Genomic DNA, 24,200 nt, shown 5'->3' with positions numbered 1-24,200 from the left:
ACTTTGAAAAATAAATAGTTTTGAAAAAACTAAATGTTATATAGTTAGATGGAAGATTTTGGATACAAAATTTATATTTCTAAAAATGTATATATATATATATATATATATATATATATATATATATATATATATATATATATATATATTAATCTCGTCATAAAACGTCTTAATATAAAATAAAATATTTTGGTAAACAACGAGTCACTGATTTAGAGAAGCAAATGACCACGACGCTCAAATTTTATAAGATACATTTTTACAAAGTAATTTATTGATGAATAAATGAAACTATTACTAAAGGTACACGTCGCGTAATGTAAAAGGCTAGTTTTCTAAACGTACGAAAGTGCGCTCGAAAAACCGAAAGTGGTACATGAGTCGTGAGACCACGACCGTGTCATTTTTGTAAAAATTATATTTTTACCATGAGCGTAAATATAAAATAATATTTAATTAATTCTAAAAATTAAATATATTATATATTAATTAATATATAAATAAACGTATTATGTGTAATGTAAAGAAGGTGTCGGCAGCCTCAATTATTTCGATCATGGGCTGGCAAAATGAGCCATGCAATCGCATGGTTATGACACTTGAACCCCATGCGATCGCATGGGGGTTAGGTGACAGAAATGTTATAAAGTTGCTCGACTTCTGGCTCGTGTAATCCATATTTCATTTCTTCACAAACACTCAGAGTAAATAAATATATATTATTAATATTATTATTAGTAAGATTATTAATATTATTATTAGTATGAGTAATACTAGGTAGCATTATTATATACATAAAATACTACGACGAGGTTCTGCCCAAGTGTTTTCAAAACTGGTTTTCGAGTGGGATAGAACTAAGAAAATTATGGGTTATAGCTTTGGAGGTTATGGGTATGGTTCGGGAGTTTTGCTCATGAGTCAAACTAGTGTTTATCATCTCCGTTGCGTCTACGTACTTTCCTGCAATATTGAATCTCAATATTCATACGTGAGCACTCATAACTTAACTTTTATATACTATTAGTGTATCCCTGACTAGTGCTCGAGTATTTAGGATTATGCATGCTTGTACTTTTGATATTGCCTTTAGTTATGTTATGTTGAATCCTGAATTAGTTACATATGTGGTTGAGATAAGGTATAAGATATGCATGTCGTTGGAAAGCTAGCGAAAAATTAAGAACTTTTCCTTTAGATATCGAATGGTTTCGATGAACGGATTTGAAGTTATAGTCAATCGAATTTTTGTATTATTATTAAAAATGATTATTATTATCGTTGTTATTATCGTCATTCTATTATTATTATTATCTTTATCAATAAAAGGGTTATCATTAAAAATTGTTATTTTTATTATTATTACTATCGTTATTATCGTTAAAGTTATAATTAGTATTATTATTATTATTATTATTATCTAATTATTATTATTATTATTATTATTATTATTATTATTATTATTATTATTATTATTATTATTATTATTATTATCATTATTAATATATATATACATCATTATTTAAAAATGGTTATTGTTATTGTTATTATTATTATTATATTATCACTAAAATAATTATTAGTATTATCATTAATAATGTTATAGTAATTATCATTATTAGTATTATTATTATTAAAACTAATATTAGTAACACTTAATTTTTATGATTACTATTATTATCATAAAAATGAACACGTTATAGAGGACAATTAAAAGTTATTGAACGAATCGATTAGGAAATAATAAGTATGAGTATCATGATGAAATTAAAATATTATAAGATATTGAATTAGATAAAATTATCGTTCTTATTATTTTTATTATTTTTATTTAAAAGAATTATTAATATTAGAACTATCATTTTTACTAAAATTATCATTTTTAATAGAAATATCATGGTTATTATAAAATATCATTATTATTATCAGCTTAGTACTATTATTGATAAAAATTATCATTTTAATATCATTTTTAGTAAATATAAATATAGATATTTTATTAGCAGAATAATAATAACTATTATTACAAAATACTACAACTTATAATTGTTATTGTTATTATCGATATTATTTTATCAAATAAATATGTAATATAAAGATATTTTATTACACGTAATATAATTTCATAAATAATACCTATCATTATATTTCTATGATATTAAATGAACTTTATAAATTTATTTACTTAAGATATATAAAAGTATATTTTTATCATATACAAATTTTAAATTTTATTAATAAATGACTTTTAAAAATATTAATTATATAAACGACGATATTCAAGTTATATAATAATCATGTATAGATTTTGGAAATCATTTTGAGTCAAATTGATTTTGTTTGATTTTTTTGCATATTAGTCTCGAGCATTAGGATTGTGGTACACTATGACCTGACCTAATTTATTAGACAAATATTGACCAACATACAAATATATATATATATATATATTTAATTTAGGTTCGTGAATCTGAGGCCAACCTTGCACTTGTTCAATGATGTTATATGTATTTTTACTACGAAATACAGTATGGTGAGTTTCATTTGCCTTTTTACCCTTTATATTTTTGGGCTGAGAATACATGCGCAATTTTTATAAATGTTTTACGAAATAGACACAAGTAATCGAAACTACATTATATGTTTGAATGATCGAAGCCTAATATGCCCCTTTTTGCTTGGTAACCTAAGAATTAGTAAACCGATCTACTAATTGACGCGAATCCTAAAGATAGATCTATTGGGCCTAACAAACCCCATCCAAAGTACCGGATGCTTTAGTACTTTGATGTTGTTTTTATCATGTCCGAAGGATTTCCCGGAATGATATGTAGTGACCCGAACTTTTCCATGTTTATATATATTAATTGAGATTGATATTTACATGATTAAATGTTTCCAACATGTTAAGCAATCAAATTTGTTAAGACTTGATTAATTGAAATATGTTTCATATAGACAATTGACCACCCAAGTTGACCGGTGATTCACGAACGTTAAAACTTGTAAAAACTATATGATGACATATATATGGATATATATATATATAGTTAACATGATACTATGATAAGTAAACATATCATTAAGTATATTAACAATGAACTACATATGTAAAAACAAGACTAATAACTTAATGATTTTTAAACGAGACATATATGTAACGATTATCGTTGTAAAGACATTTAATGTATATATATCATATTAAGAGATATTCATACATGATAATATCATGATAATATAATAATTTAAAATCTCATTTGATATTATAAACATTGGGTTAACAACATTTAACAAGATCGTTAACCTAAAGGTTTCAAAACAACACTTACATGTAACGACTAACGATGACTTAACGACTCAGTTAAAATGTATATACATGTAGTGTTTTAATATGTATTTATACACTTTTGAAAGACTTCAATACACTTATCAAAATACTTCTACTTAACAAAAATGCTTACAATTACATCCTCGTTCAGTTTCATCAACAATTCTACTCGTACGCACCCGTATTCGTACTCGTACAATACACAGCTTTTAGATGTATGTACTATTGGTATATACACTCCAATGATCAGCTCTTAGCAGCCCATGTGAGTCACCTAACACATGTGGAAACCATCATTTGGCAACTAGCATGAAATATCTCATAAAATTACAAAAATATGAGTAATCATTCATGACTTATTTACATGAAAACAAAATTTCATATCCTTTATATCTAATCCATACACCAACGACCAAAAACACCTACAAACACTCTCATTCTTCAATTTTCTTCATCTAATTGATCTCTCTCAAGTTCTATCTTCAAGTTCTAAGTGTTCTTCATATATTCTACAAGTTCTAGTTACATAAAATCAAGAATACTTTCAAGTTTGCTAGCTCACTTCCAATCTTGTAAGGTGATCATCCAACCTCAAGAAATCTTTGTTTCTTACAGTAGGTTATCATTCTAATACAAGGTAATAATCATATTCAAACTTTGGTTCAATTTCTATAACTATAACAATCTTATTTCAAGTGATGATCTTACTTGAACTTGTTTTCGTGTCATGATTCTGCTTCAAGAACTTCGAGCCATCCAAGGATCCGTTGAAGCTAGATCCATTTTTCTCTTTTCCAGTAGGTTTATCCAAGGAACTTAAGGTAGTAATGATGTTCATAACATCATTCGATTCATACATATAAAGCTATCTTATTCGAAGGTTTAAACTTGTAATCACTAGAACATAGTTTAGTTAATTCTAAACTTGTTCGCAAACAAAAGTTAATCCTTCTAACTTGACTTTTAAAATCAACTAAACACATGTTCTATATCTATATGATATGTTAACTTAATGATTTAAAACCTGGAAACACGAAAAACACCGTAAAACCGGATTTACGCCGTCGTAGTAACACCGCGGGCTGTTTTGGGTTAGTTAATTAAAAACTATGATAAACTTTGATTTAAAAGTTGTTATTCTAGGAAAATGATTTTTATTATGAACATGAAACTATATCCAAAAATTATGGTTAAACTCAAAGTGGAAGTATGTTTTCTAAAATGGTCATCTAGACGTCGTTCTTTCGACTGAAATGACTACCTTTACAAAAACGACTTGTAACTTATTTTTACGACTATAAACCTATACTTTTTCTGTTTAGATTCATAAAATAGAGTTCAATATGAAACCATAGCAATTTGATTCACTCAAAACGGATTTAAAATGAAGAAGTTATGGGTAAAACAAGATTGGATAATTTTTCTCATTTTAGCTACGTGAAAATTGGTAACAAATCTATTCCAACCATAACTTAATCAACTTGTATTGTATATTACGTAATCTTGAGATACCATAGACACGTATACAATGTTTTGACCTATCATGTCGACACTTCTATATATATATCGGAACAACCATAGACACTCTATATGTGAATGTTGGAGTTAGCTATACAGGGTTGAGGTTGATTCCAAAATATATATAGTTTGAGTTGTGATCAATACTGAGATACGTATACACTGGGTCGTGGATTGATTCAAGATAATATTTATCGATTTATTTCTGTACATCTAACTGTGGACAACTAGTTGTAGGTTACTAACGAGGACAGCTGACTTAATAAACTTAAAACATCAAAGTATGTTAAAAGTGTTGTAAATATATTTTGAACATACTTTAATATATATGTATATATTGTTATAGGTTCGTGAATCAACGGTGGCCAAGTCTTACTTCCCGACGAAGTAAAAATCTGTGAAAGTGAGTTATAGTCCCACTTTTAAAATCTAATATTTTTGGGATGAGAATACATGCAGGTTTTATAAATGATTTACAAAATAGACACAAGTACATGAAACTACATTCTATGGTTGAATTATCGAAATCGAATATGCCCCTTTTTATTAAGTCTGGTAATCTAAGAATTAGGGAACAGACACCCTAATTGATGCGAATCCTAAAGATAGATCTATTGGGCCTAACAAACCCCATCCAAAGTACCGGATGCTTTAGTACTTCGAAATTTATATCATATCCGAAGGGTGTCCCGAAATGATGGGGATATTCTTATATATGCATCTTGTTAATATCGGTTACCAGGTGTTCACCATATGAATGATTTTTATCTCTATGTATGGGATGTGTATTGAAATATGAAATCTTGTGGTCTATTGTTACGATTTGATATATATAGGTTAAACCTATAACTCACCAACATTTTTGTTGACGTTTAAAGCATGTTTATTCTCAGGTGAATATTAAGAGCTTCCGCTATTGCATACTAAAATAAGGACAAGATTTGGAGTCCATGTTTGTATGATATTGTGTAAAAACTGCATTCAAGAAACTGATTTCGATGTAACATATTTGTATTGTAAACCATTATGTAATGGTCGTGTGTAAACAGGATATTTTAGATTATCATTATTTGATAATCTACGTAAAGCTTTTTAAACCTTTATTTATGAAATAAAGGTTATGGTCTGTTTTAAAAATGAATGCAGTCTTTGAAAAACGTCTCATATAGAGGTCAAAACCTCGCAACGAAATCAATTAATATGGAACGTTTTTAATCAATAAGAACGGGACATTTCATGATAGGGGATATTCTTATATGCATCTTGTTAATGTCGGTTACCAGGTGTTCACCATTTGAATGATATTTTTGTCTCTATGCATGGGACATATATTTATGAGAACTGAAAATGAAAATTTTGTGGTCTATTAAAATGATGAAAATGAATGATTATAATAAACTAATGAACTCACCAACCTTTTGGTTGACACTTTAAAGCATGTTTATTCTCAGGTGTTAAAGAAATCTTCCGCTGTGCATTTGCTCATTTTAAAAATATTACTTGGAGTCATTCATGACATATTTCAAAAGACGTTGTATTCAAGTCGTTGAGTTCAATAGAGATTATTATTAAGTAAATGACAGATTAGGTCATTTATAGTTGGATATTATGAAATGGTATGCATGCCTGTCAATTTTCGATGTAAAAAAAGTTTATCTTTTAAAAAAAATGAATGCAATGTTTGTAAAATGTATCATATAGAGGTCAAATACCTCGCGATGTAATCAACTATTTTGAATCATTTGTAATCAATATGGACTTCGTCCAGATGGATTAGAAAGGGTCCTTTCAGTTGGTATCAGAGCGGTGGTCTTAGCGAACCAGGTATGCATTAATGTGTCTAACTGATAAGTCGTTAGGATGCATTAGTGAGTCTGGACTTCGACCGTGTCTGCATGTCAAGAGTTTTGCTTATCATTTTGTGTCGGAAAATCATCTACTTATCATCCGTAGAAAATTACCTTCTTATCATTCTTAAGTCAAGACACGTCTTGCTGCATTGATTGCATGAATAGTGTACAGACAAAATTTATATCTTAGCGTATCTGCTAAATCATATCTTATCGTATCTATTACTGCAAACTTTGCCTGACGCATTCCGCAAATTTCTCCGTAATCTACAAAATCTTTTACTCTATATATATGGATATTCTATGTAATTAGAATACCATCCAATAGCCGAAAAATCATTTCATATCGAAAAAAATCCTTTATTCAATCGTACAAAATGGAATGTGTCATTAGTTCAAGTCCCTCAGATTCCGAAATGGAATCCCACTTAAGCTCCGAAAGTAGTGTGACCGGAATGGACCAACCAATCAGCCATCATCTATTTTGGATGAATTGGGGATGGGTTCATAGCCTCCTTAATCATTGGAGAAGAACCTTGAGCACTTACCGGCGAACCTGTCCGAAACACCATTTTCTCTCTCATTTCCAGGGTATCTCGTCACCATTATATACTACATCAAATTCTAGATTTTATTTATCCGCTCATCCGAACTGACAATCACCCCGGTGTAATAGAAGAAGTCAACGAGCTTCGCGCTCGGGTAGTGGCTTTGGAGAATATGGTGCAGAGATTACAAACACCAGCAGCAGCACCAGCAGCATAACTAGTACCACCATCATCAACGCCAACAGTACCACAACCGCCCCAACCACAACCGCGTCGTAAACCTCAACCTCACAATCCCACAAGCATCAATGTCATACGCACCATAGATACCAAGGAGTACCAACAACAATAACTGACGAAGTATTAATTCATAACTTCACTAGAGAGACATTCCGCGGCGATTATGTAATCTCTAAAGTCTTAGAGATTATATAATCTAGTCCTAACCATAAATCAGTTAAGCGAACCAAAATGATAGAAGGAATAGTAGAAACCATGAGAAAATTTATGGTTAACAAGCTAAACTTGTTTTACCAACAGCATCAACAGTATCGTCAGTGTCATCAGTATCGTCAGTACAGACAGCATCAGAATCAACAACACCTATAACATCACAAACTCTGTCAGTTCAAGAATCACTGTGGATATCATTACGAATCAATAACGCGTATATTGTATTAACGAGTTATGAAGAATTAACTTATTCCCTCTGAAGAAATTATATGTATATTTTATATATATATATATTTTGAAATAAAAATAAATCTTTCCGTGCTAAGCTATTGTGTGTGAATCTTAACTACTCGGTTAATTCATATTACAAATATGCAATAATGTACGTCCTTCGCCCGCAACTTAACCATCATTAACTACAATCTCTGTCTCAGTTCAACAAATTCCAATCCATAATAAATCAAGTATATATTTGATTTTATACTTTCATCATCGATGTACCCGAAACTTTTCAGATAACATCATTCATACTTTGCGAAGTTCACAAGAATTTAACGAAAACCAACATCACATCTCAACAAATAACGAAGTATTGATTCATAATTTCAATATTATTGAAGAAATACTTATTTAATCTCTAAAGCCTTCAAGGGATTATTCAATTCTAGTTCCAACCGTAAATCGAATGAGTTTAATTTAGTATTAACTCATTAAAATCTGTGTTACATCTGAGGAAAATATATACATATATATTTTCATAAAGACTGTAATAAAATTCTTATGTACAAAATATTAATTGTGAAATTTTTTTTAACGGGTAGGTAATACCCGAGATATATATATATATATATATATATATATATATATATATATATATATATATATATATATATATATATATATATATATATATATATATATATATATATTCACAATTTATATGTTACATTCTTCGAATCAGATTAAGCAAATTATCAACTATACTTCCTAATTTCACAATAATATACATTCTTTCATAAAAATCAAAACAACCATACTCATTCAAACCCAATTACATATTCTGATTTTGAAATCTCAGAATTCAATTCGAGATATAACCGGTACCATCACTTTTAGATTCCTACATCTTTCAAAGCTATACTTTGACTTCAAAACTGTGTTAGAACATCAAATGTATACAAAAAATTACAATCTGTGTTTAAACCCTTCGAAACTCTCTGAAGACACTTCAAATAATGAGCAATCGAGATGATGATTCAACCACATATTACCCACAGTTATGTACTTAAAAATCTCTCGAAACCAAAGTCATAATTTAACACATATCTGTGTCAGATCTTTTGGCATTTAGTAGAAAAAAAAATAACCTTTCAATTCCTTTGCAAAGTAGCAAATTATATCACAGCTCCAGCAAGACAACTTCGATTTTTCATTTGGAGTAGCCTTATCATAATTTTGATATATGTGATTACCCTTTTGTTACCGGAGAACCTTTAATATTCCACCATATTAGCAATAAACTTACCAATAACTTCACTGATCTTGGACATTTCGAAGAATCATTATATTTATCGAAACCTCATCATTTACTCATTCGCATCTTGTAACGAGAATTGCTATACGAATCATCGGGAATTAGCAATCAGTATTTTGAAATCTCACAGCATGTCTACGCCAACAGTTATATGTGTACATATAATGTCTATCTCCTGGACTTACATACTTGAATGTGAAGTTTCTGAAAAACACTCCGAACTACGAATTGGTTCTCCGAAAATGGAAAAATGCTGATGAAGCAGCAAAAACTATAAAACGACCTTAACAGTAAAAAGTTTGATGATGATGAATAGTATGCTGGCAAAGCGCAGAAAAAGAGAAGTTTTGGAACTGGAAAACGGATTGAGCAAAGTATGAAGGAGGCTGTGGACAAATCACAAAGACTGAACCTGCCTTCAAAGAATCCAAATGATTCAGTATCTGCTGAAGTCATTAACGAATACATTGCTCCTGACTCTAAACCCCTGCAATCAATACCCTTCATCATCCTCTGATATTAGAAATTCCAAGATATCATCGTATCTTTCATTATAAATATCCTCCATATTTCTGAAGATATTTCCATAACTATTCTTATCTGAAATCTTTAATCTCATCGCGCTATCTATATTACATCATAAAAGAAACTATTTTAGTTTCTAAATTCTGAAACTTTCAAGTTTAGAATAGGAATATTTTTGAAATAATGTTGGGAACTGAATCATGAGTTAGTATAATATAATGACACTTGATCAACGTGATTATATTACAGTAATTCATGCTGAGTTTCTAAATGGAACGTGATGATTCACAGATCATAACGTCATCATGTGCCATGTTACACGACTCTTATATTCTATTTAATCTCTAAAATATCAAGAAAATATTTCTTGATGATTCGGTCTTTTCCAGGGTATTCTGGTAATTTAACAAATCAAGATCTTGCCATTACCATTTCCTTCTTAGAACATTTACAATGTTCATTCCGAAATTCATATCTGCGAATTCTGGACCATTACAAGCGGTGCTTAAACGCAAGAAGAAGAAACGAAAGGACAAAACTCCAGAATAGAAATTGGGGTATAAATTGCAGCAAATAAAAGAAAGCATTAACTGTGGATGACAATGATTATAGAAGATAGAAGCAGAGACTTTGAAATATAAGGGAAGATATAAAGCCCAACGACAAACCAGAAATTATAAACCATATATATCGATGCATATAGCAATATAAAGACACGGGAGAACTAGAAACACTATAAAACCAAGTGTATAGTAGAAGTAAATAGATTCTTTCGGCGGTAGATGAAAAAGAAGAATGACCGATATGAAAGTTATAAGTATATCAAGAATCAAAACTGGATGGAGCATATTGATGAATACTTTAAAATATGAGTTGAGGGGAAAAGAATAGAAGGTGATGAAACATGACTAGGAACTTAGAAATCAACAGATTTAACTCACACAATGGCGGAAATAGCGAATCAAACCCTCTAGTGAATAGGTTAAGCTTTTTGGGATTAATTTAGTCAAACCACAACTAAATCAAGTATGATTAGATCAACACCTAGAGCTATTATTCACCGCCTAGGTGATTTGGGCTGAGAGAGAATCGGAGGAGCTCACCAGATCTGAGTGTGTGTAACAAATGAGAGGCTTAACCTAAAATGAAGAACAAAAGACTTTATATACCCCTGATGTTGACTCACCCGTACGATTCATCCATCACACGTACGAGTTGGCTTCATCAGCCGTACGGGTGATCACTCACTCGTATCTTCTTATTTAGGTTGTAATTGTGACTTAGCTCAGCATCAACCATGCGTATGAGCCTGTCAGCCGTACTAGTGAGGCTTCACTCGTACGTCTGACTAAGTCTAACATAGTCAAACATCCAAATCTTGTTCTTACAGTTCCTGTAACCACATACTGTAGTGACCCGAACTTTTCCATGTTTATATATATTAAATGAAATTGATATTTACATGATTAAGTGTTTCTAACATGTTAAACAATCAAACTTGTTCAGACTTGATTAATTGAAATAGGTTTCATATAGACAATTGACCACCCAAGTTGACCGGTGATTCACGAACGTTAAAACTTGTAAAAACTATATGATGACATATATATGATTATATATATAGTTAACATGTTATTATGATAAGTAAGTATCTCATTAGGTATTTTAACAATGAGTTATATACTTAAAATTGTGTTTATTGAATTAAGAAACTCGAAACGATATATATAACGATTATCGTTATAACAACGTCTTACTAATTACATATGAATCATATTAAGATATTGTTACACTATGTTTAATCATGATAAATGATAAGTAAACATGTCATTATGTATATTAACAATGAACTACATATGTAAAAACAAGACTACTAACTTAAGGATTTTGAAACGAGACATATATGTAACGATTATCGTTGTAACGACATTTAAATATATATATCTTATTAAGATATATTAATATATCATAATATCATGATAATATAATAATTTAATATCTCATTAGATATAATAAACATTGGGTTAACAACATTTAACAAGATCGTTAACTTAAAGGTTTCAAATCAACATTTACATGTAACGACTAACGATGACTTAACGACTCAGTTAAAATGTATATACATGTAGTGTTTTAATATGTATTCATACACTTTTGAAAGACTTCAAGACACTTATCAAAATACTTCTACTTAACAAAAATGCTTACAATTACATCCTCGTTCAGTTTCATCAAATATTATACTCGTATGCACCTGTATTCGTACTCGTACAATACACAACTTTTAGATGTATGTACTATTGGTATATACACTTCAATTATCAGCTCTTAGAAGCCCATTTGAGTCACCTAACACATGTGAGAACCATCATTTGGCAACTAGCATGAAATATCTCATAAAATTACAAAAATATGAGTAATCATTCATGACTTATTTACATGAAAACAAAATTACACATCCTTTATATCTAATCCATATACCAACGACCAAAAACACCTACAAACACTTTTATTCTTCAATTTTCTTCATCTAAGTGATCTATCTCAAGTTCTATCTTCAAGTTCTAAGTGTTCTTCATAAATTCTATAAGTTTTAGTTTCATAAAATCAAGAATACTTCCAAGTTTGCTAGCTTACTTCCAATCTTGTAAATTGATCATCCAACTTCAAGAAATCTTTCTTATTTACAGTAAGATATCTTTCTAATACAAGGTAATACTCATATTCAAACTTTGATTCAATTTCTATAACTATAACAATCTTATTTCGAGTGGAAATCTTACTTGAACTTGTTTTCATGTCATGATTCTGCTTCCAGAACTTTCAAGCCATCCAAGGATCCTTTGAAGCTAGATCTATTTTTCTCATTTCTAGTAGGTTTATCCACAAAACCTAAGGTAGTAATGATGTTCATAACATCATTCGATTCATATATATATAAAACTACCTTATTCGAAGGTTTAAACTTGAAATCACTAGAACATAGTTTAGTTAATTCTAAACTTGTTCGCAAACAAAAGTTAATCCTTCTAACTTGACTTTTAAAATCAACTAAACACATGTTATATATCTATATGATATGCTAACTTAATGATTTAAAACGGGAAAACATGAAAAACACCGTAAAACCGGATATACGCCGTTGTAGTAACACTGCGGGCTGTTTTGGGTTAGTTAATTAAAAACTATGATAAATTTTGATTTAAAAGTTGTTCTTCTGGGAAAATGATTTTTCTTATGAAAATGAAACTATATCCAAAAATCATGGTTAAACTCAAAATGGAAGTATGTTTTCCAAAATGGTCATCTAGACGTCGTTCTTTCGACTTAAATGACTACCTTTACAAAAATGACTTGTAACCTGTAATTCCGACTATAAACTTATACTTTTTCTGTATAAATTCATAAACTTAAGTTCAATATGAAACCATAGCAATTGGATTCACTCAAAACGGATTTAAAACGAAGAAGTTAAGGGTAAAACAAGATTGGTTATTTTTGCTTGTTGTAGCTACGTGAAAATTGGTAACAAATCTATATTAATCATATCCTAGCTAACTTATATTGTATTATACATGTATTCTAATATATTATGTAATCTTGGGATACCATAGACACGTATGCAAATGTTTTGACATATCATATCGACCCATCTATATATATTATTTGGAACAACCATAGACACTCTATATGCAGTAATGTTGGAGTTAGCTATACAGGGTTGAGGTTGATTCCAAAAATATATATAGTTTGAGTTGTGATCTAGCCTGAGACGTGTATACACTGGGTCGTGGATTGATTCAAGATAATATATATCAATTTATTTCTGTACATCTAATTATGGACAACTAGTTGTAGGTTACTAACAAGGACAGCTGACTTAATAAACTTAAAACATTAAAACGTATTAAAAATGTTGTAATTATATTTTGAACATACTTTGATATAAATGTACATATTTGTTATAGGTTCGTGAATCGACCAGTGGCCAAGTCTTACTTCCCGACGAAGCCAAATATGCCGATCTAAGTCAAATATTCCCCTTTTGCTTAGATCGAAGCCAAATATGCCCCTTTTGCTTGGTAACCTAAGAATTAGTAAATCGATCTACTAATTGATGCGAATCCTAAAGATAGATCTATTGGGCCTAACGAACCCCATCCAAAGTACCGGATGCTTTAGTACTTCGAATTCGATTATATCATGTCCGAAGGATTTCCCGGAATGATAGGGGATATTCTTATATGCATCTTGTTAATTTCGGTTACCAGGTGTTCACCATATGAATGAATTTTATCTCTATGTATGGGATGTATATTGAAATATGAAATCTTGTGGTCTATTATTATGATTTGATAATATATAAGTTAAACCTATAACTCACTAACATTTTTGTTGACGTTTTAAGCATGTTTATTCTCAGGTGATTATTAAGAGCTTCCGCTGTTGCATACTAAAATAAGGACAAGATTTGGAGTCCATGCTTGTATGATATTATGTAAAAACTGCATTCAAGAAACTTATTTTTGATGTAATATATTCTTGTTGTAAACCATTATGTAATGGTCGTGTGTAAACAGTATATTTTAAATTATCATTATTTGATAATCTACGTAATACTTTTTAAACCTTTATCGATAAAATAAAGGTTATGGCTGTTTTAAAAATGAATGTAGTCTTTGAAAAATGTCTCATATAGAGGTCAAAACCTCGCGACGAAATCAATTAATATGGAACGTTTATAATCAATATTAACGGGACATTTCAGTTGGTATCCAAGCGTTGGTATTAGAGAACCAGAAAATTGCATTCGTGTGTCTTACCGAGTTTGTTAGGATGCATTAGTGAGTCTGGACTTCGACCGTGTTTTTCTTCAAAAACGATTGCTTAACATTTTTTGTTGGAAACTATATATTATTAACATGTAAATATTATGTGATATATCAATCTCTTAACGTGTTTGATATTGTGTGATAGATGTCTACCTCTAGTACAAATCCCATTGATTCACCTAATAATAATGAAGAGTCGAATATATTTTGGGAAGATTCACAAATTCCCGAAGAGGAACCGGAAGAGGAGGATCCGGAAGAGGAGGTACCAGAAGAGGAGGAACCAGAAGAGGAGGAATCGGAAGAGGAGGAATCAGAAGAAGAAGAGGTTTCGGAGGAAGAAATATTGATACCTATAGTAAATCGATTAAATAAAAGAAAATCCTCAACCAACGGACCAAAGTTAATAATGGTCAATGGTGTTTCCGCAGAGGAAGCGAAATATTGGGAAGATTACCAATTTTCCGATGAATCGGATCCCGATGAGGATTCCGATGATGTTATAGAAATTACCTTGACCCAAATTAATAAATCGAAAGAAAATAAAAAGGGAAAAGGTATAAAAATAGAGAAACTCGATTCCAACCCCGATGAACTTTATATGTATCAGCAACATCCGTATTTCCTAAAATGTAACAATGACCCGGGAACCTCTAAACCACCAGGTTTTTCTAAACCATTATGGAAAATGACGGCTCGTATTAGAGGAACACCATATATTCCTAGAAAATTAGGAAAACGAACCAAGTCCGAAGAAGAAGAAACCAGTGATTCAGATTAGAAGGTTGTAATCATGTTGTGTATTATATGTATTGTAGTGTGCTTGTACTTTTATGTTCTATGTAAAAATTGCTTGTATTATTTGTTAATTATCTTTTACGAATCTAATCCTTGTCTATTTTACAGTATAAAAACAAAATGGACGTTAAGGGTAGACAACCGAATATTTTAGAAGACCTACCAGAGGATATGATTGATGAAATCTTGTCTAGAGTCGGTCAGAATTCATCAGCACATTTAGTTATAGCGAAATTAACTTGTCAAACATTTGAAAGACTTTCCAGAAATGCCTTAGTTTATAAAAGGCTTTCCTTTGATAGGTGGGGTATATCACATTGGGGAGACCGTAAGTTACGCCGTGTTTTCTTTAAAGCGTTAAATACGGGGAACCCAAATGCAATTTTACGCTACGGGTTAAGAACCTATTTTGACTCAACATATCCCAACATAGGATTTCGTGAATTAGAAAGAGCTTCTAACATGCAACATAAAGAAGCATGTTATGCTTACGGGTTAGTGATGTTCGCTTCTTGCCAAAGTGAGAAAAAGAACATTGGATTGCAACTTTTAAATAAAACCTTCCCACAAGTGACGGATTCAGTAGTTGGGGTGAGAAACAAGGTTTTTAGATTATTACGGGGCTGTTGGACATTACGAAACCCTCGTCCTTTTGACGACATTACAACATGCTGCCTAGCCAATGGTCATAACGGTTATTTTCCACAAGACCAAGGATGGGAAGTCGTCTTAGTAAAACCAGAATGCATGACTTGTTTCTGGACTTATGAATTACGTGTCTTTATTTCCTTTGCTGAACAACTTGCGTATTAACTAGATTTATCTTCAAAACTGTCATGTATCATAGTGTACTATATTTCATGTTATATGTAATATAGCGAAGTTGTAAGTTTGAAGAATATTTGTATGTGATATATTATTATAATCAGTTTTTTCATATGGAATTGTAGTAGTTGAATTGTATATTAGCTACTAAGTATGAACTTAACGGGTAGGTAGTACCCGAATTTAAACTTATAAAATGCTAATATGAAGAAAAAGCTTTTATAAATGAGTTCATATTATGCTACGAAAGACTATTGACTACTCTTAATATTCTGTATGATTAACTCGATTCAGTTGGCTATTTTGAAGGAAATGGCACCGACTACTCGACACACCATGAATATGAGCGAAGAGGAATTTCGTACCTTTCTTGCTGCAAACATAGCCGCAGTACAGGCTGCGCTACATACCAACAATAACTCTGAATCTAGCAATGCAGCTAACGGCACAAGAAATCGTCTAGGATGCTCCTACAAAGAATTTACTGCCTGCAAACCTTTGGAATTTGATGGAACCGAAGGACCAATTGGATTGAAACGGTGGACCGAGAAATTCGAATCGGTGTTTGCCATAAGTAAGTGTACTGAAGAGGACAAAGTTAAGTACTCTATGCATACCTTCACAGGTACTGCGTTAACGTGGTGGAACACCTATCTTGAACAGGTAGGACAAAATGCTGCTTACGTACTACCGTGGTCGGCATTCAAGCAATTGATGAACGAGCAGTACCGTCTTAGAAACGAAGTCAATAAATTCAAGGCAGAACTTAGAGAGTTACGAACACAAGGGTTCGACGTTACCACATATGAACGACGATTCACAGAGTTGTGCCTATTGTGTCCGGGAGCATTCGAAGATGAAGAAGAGAAGATCAACGCATTTGTAAAAGGGTTACCAGTAAGGATTCAAGAAGATGTGAGTTCACACGAGCCCGCTTCTATACAGAAGGCAAGTCGAATGGCTCATAAACTCATAAATCAGATTGAGGGAAGAATTAAAGAGCAGGCAGCTGAAGAAGCCAACACGAAACAACTCAAGAGGAAGTGGGAGGAAAACGGTGACAAGAGTCACCAGTACAACAACAACAACAACAATTACAACCACAATCGCAACAACTACCCCAACAACCGCAACAACAATCGCAACAATAACCGCAATCCTAACAATAACTACAACAAACATCCCAACAACAACAACAACTACAACAACCATTTCAACAACAATAACAATCCCAACAACAACGTCAATAACAACAACGACAACAAAAACCAAAAACAGCCATGTCATAGGTGTGAAGAAAATCATCAGGGGTTTTGCACGACATTTTGCAACAGGTGTAAAAGAAATGGTCATAGCGCGACAAAGTGTGAGGTCTACAGACCAAAGTTTAACAGAACTAAAGGAACAAATAATGTCAGAACAAGTAATGCCGAAACAAATAGTGTCGGAGCAAGTAATACCAACACTGTTTGTTATAAATGTGGAAAAAAGGCTACATTATTAGAAATTACCCGAATCAGGGGAATACTAATGGGCAGGGCCCTGGAAGAGTTTTCAATATTAATGCGGCAGAATCACAGGAAGACCCGGAGCTTGTTACGGGTACGTTTCTTATTGACGATAAGTCTGCTTATGTTTTATTTGATTCGGGTGTGGATAGAAGCTATATGAGTAGAGAATTTTGTGCTAAATTAAGTTGCCCATTGACGCCTTTGGATAGTAAATTTTTACTCGAATTAGCAAACGGTAAATTAATTTCAGCAGATAATATATGTCGGGAGAGAGAAATTAAACTGGGGGATGAAATGTTTAAAATTGATTTAATACCAGTCGAGTTAGGGAGTTTTGACGTAATAATTGGCATGGACTGGTTGAAAAAGGTGAGAGCAGAGGTCGTTTGTTACAAAAATGCGATTCGCATTATCCGTGAAAAAGGAAAACCTTTAATGGTGTACGGAGAAAAGAACAACGCGAAATTAAATCTTATTAGTAGTTTGAAGGCACAAAAACTAATAAGAAAAGGTTGTTACGTCATTCTAGCACACATCGAGGAAGTTAAACCTGAAGAAAAGAACATCAGTGACGTTCCCGTCGCAAACGAATTTCCCGATGTATTTCCGAAGGAATTACCGGGATTACCCCCACATCGATCCGTTGAATTTCAAATAGACCTTGTACCAGGAGCTGCACCAATAGCTCGTGCTCCATACAGACTCGCACCCAACGAAATGAAAGAATTACAAAGTCAGTTACAGGAACTTTTAGAGCGTGGTTTCATTCGACCAAGCACATCACCATGGGGAGCTCCTGTTTTGTTTGTCAAGAAAAAAGATGGTACATTTAGGTTGTGTATCGACTACCGAGAGTTGAACAAACTTACCATTAAGAACCGCTACCCACTACCGGGAATCGACGGCTTATTTGATCAACTACAAGGCTCGTCTGTTTATTCGAAGATCGATTTACGTTCTGGATATCATCAAATGCGGGTGAAGGAGGATGATATTCCAAAGACTGCTTTTAGGATGCGTTACGGTCATTACAAGTTTATGGTTATGCCGTTTGGATTGACTAACGCACCAGCTGTGTTCATGGACCTCATAAACCGAGTGTGTGGGCCATATCTTGACAAGTTTGTCATTGTTTTCATCGATGACATACTTATTTACTCGAAAATGATCAAGAGCACGAAGAACATTTGAGAAAGTGCTAGAGTTGCTGAGAAAAGAAAAACTGTACGGTAAGTTTTCAAAGTGTGCATTTTGGTTGGAAGAAGTTCAATTCCTCGGTCATATAGTGAACAAAGAAGGTATTCAGGTGGATCCAGCAAAGATTGAAACCGTTGAAAAGTGGGAAACCCCGAAAACTCCGAAATACATACGCCAGTTTTTAGGACTAGCTTGTTAGTACAGAAGGTTCATCCAAGACTTTTCCAGAATAGCAAAACCCTTGACTGCATTAACGCATAAAGGGAAGAAATTTGAATGGAAAGATGAACAAGAGAAAGCGTTTCAATTGTTAAAGAAAAAGTTAACTACGGCACCTATATTGTCATTACCTGAAGGGAATGATGATTTTGTGATATATTGTGACGCCTCAAAGCAAGGTCTCGGTTGTGTATTAATGCAACGAACGAAAGTAATTGCTTATGCGTCTAGACAATTGAAGATTTACAAATAGAATTATACGACGCATGATTTGGAATTAGGCGCGGTTATTTTTGCATTAAAGACTTGGAGGCACTACTTATATGAGGTCAAAAGTATTATATATACCGACCACAAAAGTCTTCAACACATATTTAATCAGAAACAACTGAATATGAGGCAGCGTAGGTGGATTGAATTGTTGAATGATTACGACTTTGAGATTCGTTACCACCCGGAGAAGGCAAATGTGGTAGCCGACGCCTTGAGCAGAAAGGACAGAGAACCCATTCGAGTAAAAGCTATGAATATAATGATTCACACTAACCTTACTACTCAAATAAAGGAGGCGCAACAAGGAGTTTTAAAAGAGGGAAATTTAAAGGATGAAATACCCAAAGGATCGGAGAAGCATCTTAATATTCAGGAAGACGGAACCCGGTATAGGGCTGAAAGAATTTGGGTACCAAAATTTGGACATCTGAGAGAAATGGTACTTAGAGAAGCTCATAAAACCAGATACTCAATACATCCTGGAACGGGGAAGATGTACAAGGATCTCAAGAAATATTTTTGATGGCCAGGTATGAAAGCCGATGTTGCTAAATACGTAGGAGAATGTTTGACGTGTTCTAAGTTCAAAGCTGAGCATCAGAAACCATCAGGTCTACTTCAACAACCCAAAATCCCGGAATGAAAATGGGAAAAAATTACCAAGGATTTCATCACTAAATTGCCAAGGACTGCAAGTGGTTTTGATACTATTTGGGTAATAGTTGATCGTCTCACCAAATCAGCACACTTCCTGCCAATAAGAGAAGATGATAAGATGGAGAAGTTAGCACGACTGTATTTGAAGGAAGTCATCTCCAGACATGGAATACCAATCTCTATTATCTCTGATAGGGATGGCAGATTTATTTCAAGATTCTGGCAGACATTACAGCAAGCATTAGGAACTCGTCTAGACATGAGTACTGCCTATCATCCACAAACTGATGGGCAGAGCAAAAGGTCGATACAAACGCTTGAAGTCATGCTACGAGCATGTGTTATTGATTTCGGAAACAGTTGGGATCGACATCAACCGTTAGCAGAATTTTCCTACAACAACAGCTACCATTCAAGCATTGAGATGGCGCCGTTTGAAGCACTTTATGGTAGAAAGTGCAGGTCTCCAATTTGTTGGAGTGAAGTGGGGGATAGATAGATTACGGGTCCGGAGATAATACAAGAAACTACCGAGAAGATCATCCAAATTCAACAACGATTGAAAACCGCCCAAAGTCGACAAAAGAGCTATGCCGACATTAAAAGAAAAGATATAGAATTTGAAATTAGAGAGATGGTCATGCTTAAGGTTGCACCTTGGAAAGGCATTGTTCGATTTGGTAAACGAGAGAAATTTAATCCAAGGTATATTGGACCATTCAAGATTATTGATCGTGTCGGACCAGTAGCTTACCGACTTGAGTTACCTCAACAACTCGCGGCTGTACATAACACTTTCCACGTCTCGAATTTGAAGAAATGTTTTGCTAAAGAAGATCTCACTATTCCGTTAGACGAAATCCAAATCAACGAAAAACTTCAATTCATCGAAGAACCAGTCGAAATAATGGATCGTGAGGTTAAAAGACTTAAACAAAACAAGATACCAATTATTAAGGTTCGATGGAATGCTCGTAGAGTACCTGAGTTCACCTGGGAACGAGAAGATCAGATGAAGAAGAAATACCCGCACTTATTTCCAGAAGATACGTCAACACCTCCAACTGCTTAAAATTTCGAGACGAAATTTATTTAACGGGTAGGTACTGTAGTGACCGAACTTTTCCATGTTTATATATATTAAATGAAATTGATATTTACATGATTAAGTATTTCCAACATGTTAAGCAATCAAACTTGTTAAGACTTGATTAATTGAAATAGGTTTCATATAGACAATTGACCACCCAAGTTGACCGGTGATTCACGAACATTAAAACTTGTAAAAACTATATGATTACATATATATGATTATATATATAGTTAACATGTTATTATGATAAGTAAGTATCTCATTAGGTATTTTAACAATGAGTTATATACATAAAATTGTGTTTATTGAATTAAGAAACTCGAAACGATATATATAACGATTATCGTTATAACAACGTCTTACTAATTACATATGAATCATATTAAGATATTGATACACTATGTTTAATCATGATAAATGATAAGTAAACATGTCATTATGTATATTAACAATGAACTACATATGTAAAAATAAGACTACTAACTTAAGGATTTCGAAACGAGACATATATGTAACGATTATCGTTGTAACGACATTTATATATATATATATATATATATATATATATATATATATATATATATATATATATATATATCATATTAAGATATATTAATATATCATAATATCATGATAATATAATAATTTAACATCTCATTAGATATAATAAACATTGGGTTAACAACATTTAACAAGATCGTTAACTTAAAGGTTTCAAATCAACATTTACATGTAACGACTAACGATGACTTAACGACTCAGTTAAAATGTATATACATGTAGTGTTTTAATATGTATTCATACACTTTTGAAAGACTTCAAGACACTTATCAAAATACTTCTACTTAACAAAAATGCTTACAATTACATCCTCGTTCAGTTTCATCAACAATTCTACTCGTATGCACCCGTATTCGTACTCGTACAATACACAGCTTTTAGATGTATGTACTATTGGTATATACACTCCAATGATAAGCTCTTAGCAGCCCATGTGAGTCACCTAACACATGTGAGAACCATCATTTGGCAACTAGCATGAAATATCTCATAAAATTACAAAAATATGAGTAATCATTCATGACTTATTTACATGAAAAAAAAATTACACATCCTTTATATCTAATCCATATACCAATGACCAAAAACACCTACAAACACCTACAAACACTTTCATTCTTCAATTTTCTTCATCTAATTGATCTCTCTCAAGTTCTATCTTCAAGTTCTAAGTGTTCTTCATAAATTCTATAAGTTCTAGTTTCATAAAATCAAGAATACTTCCAAGTTTGCTAGCTTACTTCCAATCTTGTAAAGTGATCATCCAACTTCAAGAAATCTTTCTTATTTACAGTAAGATATCTTTCTAATACAAGGTAATACTCATATTCAAACTTTGATTCAATTTCTATAACTATAACAATCTTATTTCGAGTGTAAATCATACTTGAACTTGTTTTCATGTCATGATTCTGCTTCAAGAACTTTCAAGCCATCCAAGGATCCTTTGAAGCTAGATCTATTTTTCTCATTTCCAGTAGGTTTATCCACAAAACTTGAGGTATTAATGATGTTCATAACTTCATTCGATTCATATATATAAAACTACCTTATTCGAAGGTTTAAACTTGAAATCACTAGAACATAGTTTAGTTAATTCTAAACTTGTTCGCAAAAAAAAGTTAATCCTTCTAACTTGACTTTTAAAATCAACTAAAAACATGTTATATATCTATGATATGCTAACTTAATGATTTAAAACCGAAAAACACGAAAAATATCGTAAAATCGGATATACGCCGTTGTAGTAACACCGCGGGCTGTTTTGGGTTAGTTAATTAAAAACTATGATAAATTTTGATTTAAAAGTTGTTCTTCTGGGAAAATTATTTTTCTTATGAACATGAAACTATATCCAAAAATCATGGTTAAACTCAAAGTGGAAGTATGTTTTCCAAAATGGTCATCTAGACGTCGTTCTTTCGACTGAAATGACTACCTTTACAAAAATGACTTGTAACCTGTAATTCTGACTATAAACTTATACTTTTTCTGTATAGATTCATAAACTTAAGTTCAATATGAAACCATAGCAATTGGATTCACTCAAAACGGATTTAAAACGAAGAAGTTAAGGGTACAACAAGATTGGTTATTTTTGCTTGTTGTAGCTACGTGAAAATTGGTAACAAATCTTTATTAATCATATCCTAGCTAACTTATATTGTATTATACATGTATTCTAATATATTATGTAATCTTGGGATACCATAGACACGTATGCAAATGTTTTGACATATCATATCGACCCATCTATATATATTATTTGGAACAACCATAGACACTCTATATGCAGTAATGTTGGAGTTAGCTATACAGGGTTGAGGTTGATTACAAAAATATATATAGTTTGAGTTGTGATCTAGCCTGAGATGTGTATACACTGGGTCGTGGATTGATTCAAGATAATATATATCGATTTATTTCTGTACATCTAATTATGGACAACTAGTTGTAGGTTACTAACAAGGACAGCTGACTTAATAAACTTAAAACATTAAAACGTATTAAAAATGTTGTAATTATATTTTGAACATACTTTGATATATATGTACATATTTGTTATAGGTTCGTGAATCGACCAGTGGCTAAGTCTTACTACCCGACGAAGTAAAAATCTGTGAAAGTGAGTTATAGTCCCACTTTTAAAATCTAATATTTTGGGATGAGAATACATGCAGTTTTATAAATGTTTTACGAAATAGACACAAGTAATTGAAATCACATTATATGGGTGAATGATCGAAGCCGAATATGCCCCTTTTGCTTGGTAACCTGAGAATTAGTAAACCGATCTACTAATTGACGCGAATCCTAAAGATATATCTATTGGGCCTAACGAACCCCATCCAAAGTACCGGATACTTTAGTACTTCGAATTCGATTATATCATGTCCGAAGGATTTCCCGGAATGATAGGGGATATTCTTATATGCATCTTGTTAATGTCGGTTACCAGGTGTTCACCATATGAATGAA

The sequence above is a fragment of the Rutidosis leptorrhynchoides genome, chromosome 1 (assembly GCF_046630445.1).
Source record: "Rutidosis leptorrhynchoides isolate AG116_Rl617_1_P2 chromosome 1, CSIRO_AGI_Rlap_v1, whole genome shotgun sequence".
Classification (NCBI taxonomy): domain Eukaryota; kingdom Viridiplantae; phylum Streptophyta; class Magnoliopsida; order Asterales; family Asteraceae; genus Rutidosis; species Rutidosis leptorrhynchoides.
Note: the sequence above shows the minus strand (reverse complement) of the source record.